The sequence below is a fragment of the Dendropsophus ebraccatus genome, unplaced genomic scaffold, assembly GCF_027789765.1.
Source record: "Dendropsophus ebraccatus isolate aDenEbr1 unplaced genomic scaffold, aDenEbr1.pat pat_scaffold_1029_ctg1, whole genome shotgun sequence".
NCBI classification, from domain to species: domain Eukaryota; kingdom Metazoa; phylum Chordata; class Amphibia; order Anura; family Hylidae; genus Dendropsophus; species Dendropsophus ebraccatus.
In genome coordinates, this window is record NW_027208445.1 from 22,862 (window position 1) to 30,893 (window position 8,032).

The 8,032-nt window shown below is 46.5% G+C and overlaps 1 long non-coding RNA gene across 1 annotated transcript; it reads left to right on the plus strand.

Annotated features, from left to right (window-relative positions):
* The first annotated feature begins 401 nt into the window (after positions 1-401).
* On the plus strand, positions 402-4,448 carry LOC138774681 (uncharacterized). The gene is made up of 6 exons (XR_011360359.1): positions 402-452; positions 820-870; positions 1,127-1,159; positions 1,437-1,484; positions 1,604-1,686; positions 3,937-4,448. It is a non-coding gene; the product is annotated as an uncharacterized lncRNA (long non-coding RNA).
* Positions 4,449-8,032: the final 3,584 nt, after the last annotated feature.

The following is an 8,032-nucleotide window of genomic DNA, read 5'->3' on the forward strand; positions in this document are numbered from 1 at the left end:
GCATTTCCGCCCACAGAACTGCCACTCACTGGATGTTTTTTCTTTTTCGGACCATTCTCTGTAAACCCTAGAGATGGTTGTGCGTGAAAATCCCAGTAGATCAGCAGTTTCTGAAATACTCAAACCAGCCCTTCTGGCACCAACAACCATGCCACGTTCAAAGGCACTCAAATCACCTTTCTTCCCCATACTGATGCTCGGTTTGAACTGCAGGAGATTGTTTTGACCATGTCTACATGCCTAATGCACTGAGTTGCCGCCATGTGATTGGCTGATTAGAAATTAAGTGGTAACGTGCAGTTGGACAGGTGTACCTAATAAAGTGGCCGGTGAGTGTATATATATATATATATATATATATATATATATATATATATACAAGCTGGTGTATGTTCTCTATACAGTGAAATCGACGTCGACGAGGAAGAGGACGTGGCTGACGACATCCCCAGGTGAGGGCTCAAAGCTTATAGTATTGTGAATACACGTTTATTTTTTTCCCATCCTGTATAAAGAGAAGAGCAGTGGGAGGGCAGGATAGGGGGCGCTCTAGTTAGACATAGAATCATATTTTTCTATTTATTTTAACAGCATTTATTCACATTACAAACTGCTGACACTGGACTTAGTTGTTAAGGTCCCCCGTACACTTTATACTTTAGCTGGCTGTACCTGCAATATACAGTACTATATGGTCATTGTATAGAGCAGTGTACAGCTCACTACATTACTATTGCAATCACCTTCTTTACAATAAAATATTTAATGTGTAATATAACAATATATTTATATATGAGATGGTTTACGTTCTATACACAGAGAAGAAGAGGAGGACGAGGAGGACGAAGGGACGGCCGTGGAGATCCCCAGGTAATGAAACAAAACCTATAACATTGTGAAGCAAGGAATTGTTATTTATCATGCTGTATATAGAGAGAGGACGGGGGGCGCTCTATTTGGAGGTGGGATCTAATTTCTATTGTGGGTAATGGTGAATAGTATATTACTGCAGGTGTGAATAGGGCTGGTAAAAGAGCATTGTTTCTATATAATGTGCTCAGAAATTCTGGTTTCCTTACACTAACCATTGATTTCCCTTCATTTCTTGGTCATTTCTCCTCGGCAGAAGCAGCAGCAGGAGGAGATCCATCTTATCCAGGTAAATATATGGGATGATACATTTACATGATAACACAACTCTATCGCTGCACTGTATATCCTCATGTCATCACTATATATTATATTACCAGTCACATATAATAACCATGAAAGGCCTCATGTACATAATACAGACATACAAGTGACATGGTGCCGCCTGTATCTCACCCACTAGGATAGCACTGAGTCCCCTCTCTCCAGTGTAATGTCTATTCCCCATCACTGCTGACGGGTCTGATCTCAGGAAAGTCATGCTGGTTTTTCTCCTTCCCTTATAGACTGCGGGCGCTGTTCTGCTGCTGCTGCGCCACCAAGGAGGAGTAAAGGTGAGTACCCAAAATCCCATCACACCTCAGATCACTTTTATTCTGACTGTATATTCATATGGAGCCTATATATGTAACCTGTCATTATTAACACATTGCTTGTTATATATCCTATCTAGGTAACACAGCGCCGCCAGAGTGAGGAGAAGACACCCGACCATCTGGAGCTGTCTGGAGGAGGAGGCGTCCGGAACATCAAGTGGTAAATGGTACGCCAATAACATCCGGAGGATACATTTACCACACATGGGGGAGGAGGAGCCCCCTTTTACCATCAGAGATAGGAGGAGTAGACACTCACAACACCTAGAGGGGTCTGGAGGAGGTGCCCTTAAAGGGGTTATCTAGGTAACTAAAAAGGCATTTCCTTCCTCGCCAGTGTCTCACTTCTGGTTTGGTCTCCTCTCACACCATCATCTTCTCACCTGGCAAAACGGAGGCGGCCTGAGACAGTGGACAGGTACTTTGTTGTGATTGTCGCATGCGGGTAAAACCAGTGGCGGCCAATGTACAAACAATGTTGCCGATGTCATCACAACATTGCCCGTACATTGACCACTGCTGGCAGCAAGTTTCACCCACATGTGGTGATCACACCATAGTACCTGATCTACTGTCTCAGACCTTTGCCAGGTCAGAAGATGTTGGAATGAGGTGAGTCCGAACTGGAAGTGAGATGCTGGTAATGGTGGAAATATCTTTTCAGCTCCCCAGATAACCCCTTTTAACATCTAGAGGCAAATTAGGGGCCAGTTACATCTGGAGGATTTATTTGCCTCACAAGGGGGAAGGAGGAGCCCCCTTTTACCACCAAAAATAGGAGGACTAGACTCTAAGAACACCTAGAGGGTCTGGAGGAGGTGCCCTTACAGGGGTTATCTAGGCAACTAAAAAGGCATTTCCTTCCTCGCCGGTGTCTCACTTCTGGTTTGGTCTACTCTCGCACCATCATCTTCTTATCTGGCAAAACGGAGGCGGCCTGAGACAGTGGGGCAGGTACTTTGTTGTGATTGGTGCATGCAGGTGAAACCAGTGGCGGCCAATGTACAAACAATGTTGCCGCTGTCATCACAACATTGCGCGTACATTGACCACTGCTGGCGGCGAGTTTCACCCACATGTGTTGATCACACCATAGTACCTGATCTACTGTCTCAGACCTTTGTCAGGTCAGAAGATGTTGGGATGAGATGAGTCCCAACTGGAAGTGAGATGCTGGTAATGGTGGAAATATCTTTTCAGCTCCCCAGATAACCCCTTTTAACATCAAGTGGTAAATGGGGCGCCCATAACATCCGGAGGATATATTTACCACACATGGGGGAGGAGGAGCCCCCTTTTACCATCAGAGATAGGAGGAGTAGACACTCACAACACCTAGAGGGGTCTGGAGGAGGTGTCCTTAAAGGGGTTATCTAAGTAACTAAAAAGGCATTTCCTTCCTCACCGGCTTCTCACTTCTGGTTTGGTTTCCTCTCACACCATCATCTTCTTACCTAGCAAAACGGAGGCGGCCTGAGACAGTGGGGCAGGTACTTTGTTGCGATTGTTGCATGTGGGTGAAACCAGTGGCGGCCAATATACAAACAATGTTGCCGATGTCATCACAACATTGCGCGTACATTGACCACTGCTGGCGGTGAGTTTCACCCATATTTGGCGATCACACCATAGTACCTGATCTACTGTCTCAGACCTTTGCCAGGTCAGAAGATGTTGGAATGAGGTGAGTCCGAACTGGAAGTGAGATGCTGGTAATGGTGGAAATATCTTTTCAGCTCCCCAGATAACCCCTTTTAACATCTAGAGGCAAATTAGGGACCCGTAACATCAGGGGGGTTTATTTGCCTCACATGGGGGAAGGAGGAGCCCCCTTTACCATCAAAAATAGGAGGACTAGACTCTAAGAACACCTAGAGGGGTCTGGAGGAGGCGCCCTTAGATAAGTTAGCTAGGGAGCTAGAAGGCATTATCTTTCCTTTTGTCTCTCCTCCGGTTTGATGTCTTCTCATTCTACACTATCTGACTTGGCATAAAGGCGGCGGGCTGAGATAGTGGGGCAGGTACTGGGCATCGATTGTCACATGTGGGTGAAACCAGTGGTAGCCAATGTACACATGATATTCCATCATTATGCATATATTGGCCACTACCGGTGGGACTGGTTTCACCCACATGTGGTTATCACACCATAGTACCTGATCTCCCACCTCAGCCGCCACCTATACCAGGTCAGAAGTTGTCGGGATGAGATGTCACCAAACTGGAAGTGAGATGCCGGTGAGAGAGGAAAGGAAATGCCTGTTCAGCTCCCCAGATAACCACTGTAACACCTAGAGGCAAATAAGGCGCCATTCACATCATTGGGGTTCATTTGCCTCCAATGGGGAAAAGGAGGAGGCCCCCTATAACATCAGAAAAAGGGGGAGAAGACTCCTTTAAACATCTGTAGGAGTCTGGAGGAGGTGTCTGTAGCATCCGTAGGCAAATTAACATCCATTAGAACTTGACTGGGCATCCTCCAATATCCGGCTGGCATCAGAAACCACCACCTCCTGATGACCCTCTACACCCCAGGAGCAGCCGGTGAGTATTTCCCATCTGGCACCTGGAGAGTTCAGGAATAATAGCTGCTTGTTGTAGCCCTGGGGCCATTGACACCAGTGATCTTACCACAGCGCTATTATCCCTGAACTCTCCGCTACAGGCCTGGTAAGTATCGCACCTCACAGACACATGACGACTACACACACACACACACACACACATATATATATATATACACATAAACATGCACTACACATAGATAGCGGCTGTGATCCTGGGACTTGCTCTGATCGCCACATTTGGGGTCGGGAAGGAATTTTTCCCCTTGAGGACAATTGACTCTTCCCTCTTAGGGGTTTTTGCCTTCCTCAGGATCATCTCAGCCTCACAGCCCCCACAGTCATACATGTAAAATTACTCTCCCTATAACTTGAAATAAAATATCTTTTTTTGCCCCGTTACATCTTTGTGTCTGTGTCTTTACTTCCAGGTAGTGTCCGGATCATTCCGCACATGGTGATACCAAGTCTGGCTGTTTTTAGTTACATTTTTATTTGAAAAATGGGAAAAAGGGGGTGAGTTACATTTTCATCAAGTGGGCAGTTTTCTTATATTTTTTATTTAACATTTTTTAAAGGTTTCCTATTATTTGGACAAACTTCTGATATGTCATAGTGACACGCTAGAAGATTGTGTGGGTGGGGAAAAGGTGCTGAGACCCTTACTGATTGCTGGAATGAAGGGGCAGAAGTGCAGTAGGTTAATCCCCCCTCATAAGTAGATGCCCCCGGTAGTTAGGCAATTTCCCCATTAGGTGTGTAGGGGGGGGGGGGGGGGGGTTACCTCCTATTGCAGTACACAACGCATGTCACAGCACTCTGGCTTTACTTTATGACAGTCTTCGATACCTGCTTAAACATGAGAACTACACTATGGTCATAAGAAGGAAAATAACAGTGGACCATGGAAACACCAAGTCACATGATCAGGCACAGGTGACAAGTATCCATTACCGCTACACAAAGAACAATACAGACAATAATACCGCCATACATTGGTCAGAATCGGGCGTAGCTAATGACTCCTGGGCCCTGGTGCGAAAGGTCAACTTGGGCCCCCCCCCTTCCTCGACCAAGTGATGCTATTGGTGTATATATATATATATATATATTGTAGGGATCTTCCCGGGGGATGGTGTGTTTGGACACAGTTCAGACAGCAAACTTGGACTTATAAAAACAACTGGGTGTTTATTAGCTGCATAAACAGTCCTCAACAGAAATGTAGCAATACCGTGCTTTTCAGAACAAACCAAAAACAAAAAGGTCCTTGCCCGTCTGGGCACTTACTAACACAGGTCTCCTATCTAACTCTTCAGTAGGCAGTATCACAGGATATGAATAGGCCCCAGCGGCGGCAGTATTCGTTGCTCCCAGGAGATACAGCATGCAAGCTGTTCACCCCTGGCTGAGAGCAATCCCCTGTAGCACTGTGAAGCTTTTAAGTTGTTGCAGGCTAATCAGGGCACACCTGATTGCAACAACCGAACTGGATCGGGGGGAAGGGAATGGCAGGTCCCACTACCAACCTACCCACCATTCCAGTAAATCCGGCCCGGAAAATGTAAAGAACAACTCAGCAGCATAACACTGCTGAGTAAGAGATCTTTCCCGGATTTACCATCTCACACTATGTATCAACCTGGGTGAGATGTACCTCCCCTCGCACACTTTACCAGTGACATGTCCACATATCCCCCCCCTCTTTTTCAGACCGGAGGGCTGAGCATTCTGTCCCCACAGACAGTGTACCCTTGATAGGGCGTCCGCATTTGCCTGTAACTTTCCTGGCCTGTGTTCCACGGTAAAATTAAAGTTTTGGAGGGACAGAAACCATCTAGTCACCCTCGCATTTTTCTCTTTATTAACCTTCATCCATGTTAGGGGGGCATGGTCGGTCACTAACTTGAACTTTCTGCCTAGCAGGTAGTACCTCAGGGACTCTAGGGCCCATTTCACTGCCAGACATTCTCGCTCCACAATGGCGTAGTTTTTTTCGGCCGGGGATAGCTTCCTGCTTAAGTACATCACCGGGTGCTCCTCGCCATTCACGACCTGTGAGAGAACGGCGCCTAACCCTGTATTAGAGGCGTCTGTCTGGACCAGAAACTCTTGCCTAAAGTCAGGGGTGATTAGCACAGGTTGTTGACACAAGGCAGATTTAAGGCTTTGAAAAGCCTTCTCGGCCTCTGGAGTCCATGTCACCATTGCGGACTTCGCACCCTTTGTCAGGTCAGTTAGCGGGGCTGCAACTGTGGCAAAGTTTGGCACAAACCTACGGTAATAGCCCGTAATACCCAGGAAAGCTCTGACCTGTTTCTTTGTGAGGGGTTGAGGCCAATTCTGTATTGCCTCGATTTTATTTAGCTGTGGTTTGATTAACCCCCTCCCAATAATGTAGCCCAAGTATTTGGCCTCCTCTAAGGCTAGTGCACACTTCTCTGCATTGATGGTTAACCCCGCATCACTTATGGCCTCTAACACCGCCTGGACTTTACAGAGGTGACTTTCCCAATCAGGGCTAAAAATGACCACATCATCGAGGTAGGCAGCGGAGTAATCACGATGTGGTCGCAGAATCAAGTCCATCAACCTCTGAAAAGTGGCAGGGGCTCCATGTAACCCGAATGGCATCACTACATATTGGAAGAGCCCATCAGGGGTGGAGAATGCAGTCTTCTCTTTAGCCTCTGGAGTGAGGGGGATCTGCCAGTAGCCCTTAGTGAGATCGAGGGTGGTTATGTACCTGGCATTACCCATTCTTTCAATCAACTCATCTACCCTGGGCATGGGGTAGGCATCGAACTTGGAGATCTCATTTAACTTTCTAAAATCATTACAGAACCTCCAAGTTCCATTGGGCTTTGGGATTAACACAATCGGGCTGGACCACTCGCTCTGGGACACCTCAATGACTCCTAGGTCAAGCATACGTTTTACCTCGGCTGACACCGCCTCCCTCCGTGCTTCTGGTATCCTATAGGGCTTAAGGTTTACCCTGCTTCTAGGCTCAGTTTCAATGTGATGGTGAATGAGATGCGTACGCCCTGGAAGGTCAGAAAACTTGTCTTTATTTTTCTGTAAAAACTCTTTAGTCTCCTGCTTCTGTGACACTGATAGAGTATCACCAATCTTGACCGGAGGGATTGGTTGTGACAAATTATTAATAGAGTTTGTCGCCACCAAGGATTCCCTGTCTTTCCAGGGCTTGATCAGGTTTATGTGATAAACTTGGAAAGGCTTCCTTCTACCTGGTTGGTGTACCTTGTAGTTTACCTCACTGACCTTCTCTACAATTTCATAGGGACCCTGCCACTTTGCTAAGAATTTACTTTCTACAGTGGGAACAAGTATGAGGACCCGGTCACCTGGGCTAAATGTCCTGATTCTCGCAGAACGATTGTAAATTCTGCTTTGGCTCTCTTGCGCCCTCTGGAGGTGTTCCCTTACTAGGGGCATTACAGTGGCTATACGGTCCTGCATTTGTGCTACATGCTCAATAACACTCTTGTATGGGGTGGACTCACTTTCCCATGTCTCTTTCGCTATATCCAACAAACCCCTAGGGTGACGACCATAGACCAACTCGAAGGGAGAGAACCCTGTGGACGCTTGGGGTACTTCCCTAATAGAAAACATCAGGTAAGGAAGTAAGTGATCCCAATCCCGACCATCTTTTTCCACCACTTTCTTTAACATATGTTTTAGGGTTTTATTAAACCTCTCCACTAATCCATCTGTCTGGGGATGATATACAGAGGTACGTAGGTGTGAGATTTTAAACAGTTTGCATACATCCTTCATCACCTTTGACATAAACGGGGTACCTTGGTCGGTCAAGATCTCCTTGGGGATCCCCACCCTGGAAAACATATAAAACAACTCACGGGCAATTGTTTTGGATGCAGTGTTTCTTAAGGGGACAGCCTCAGGATAGCGGGT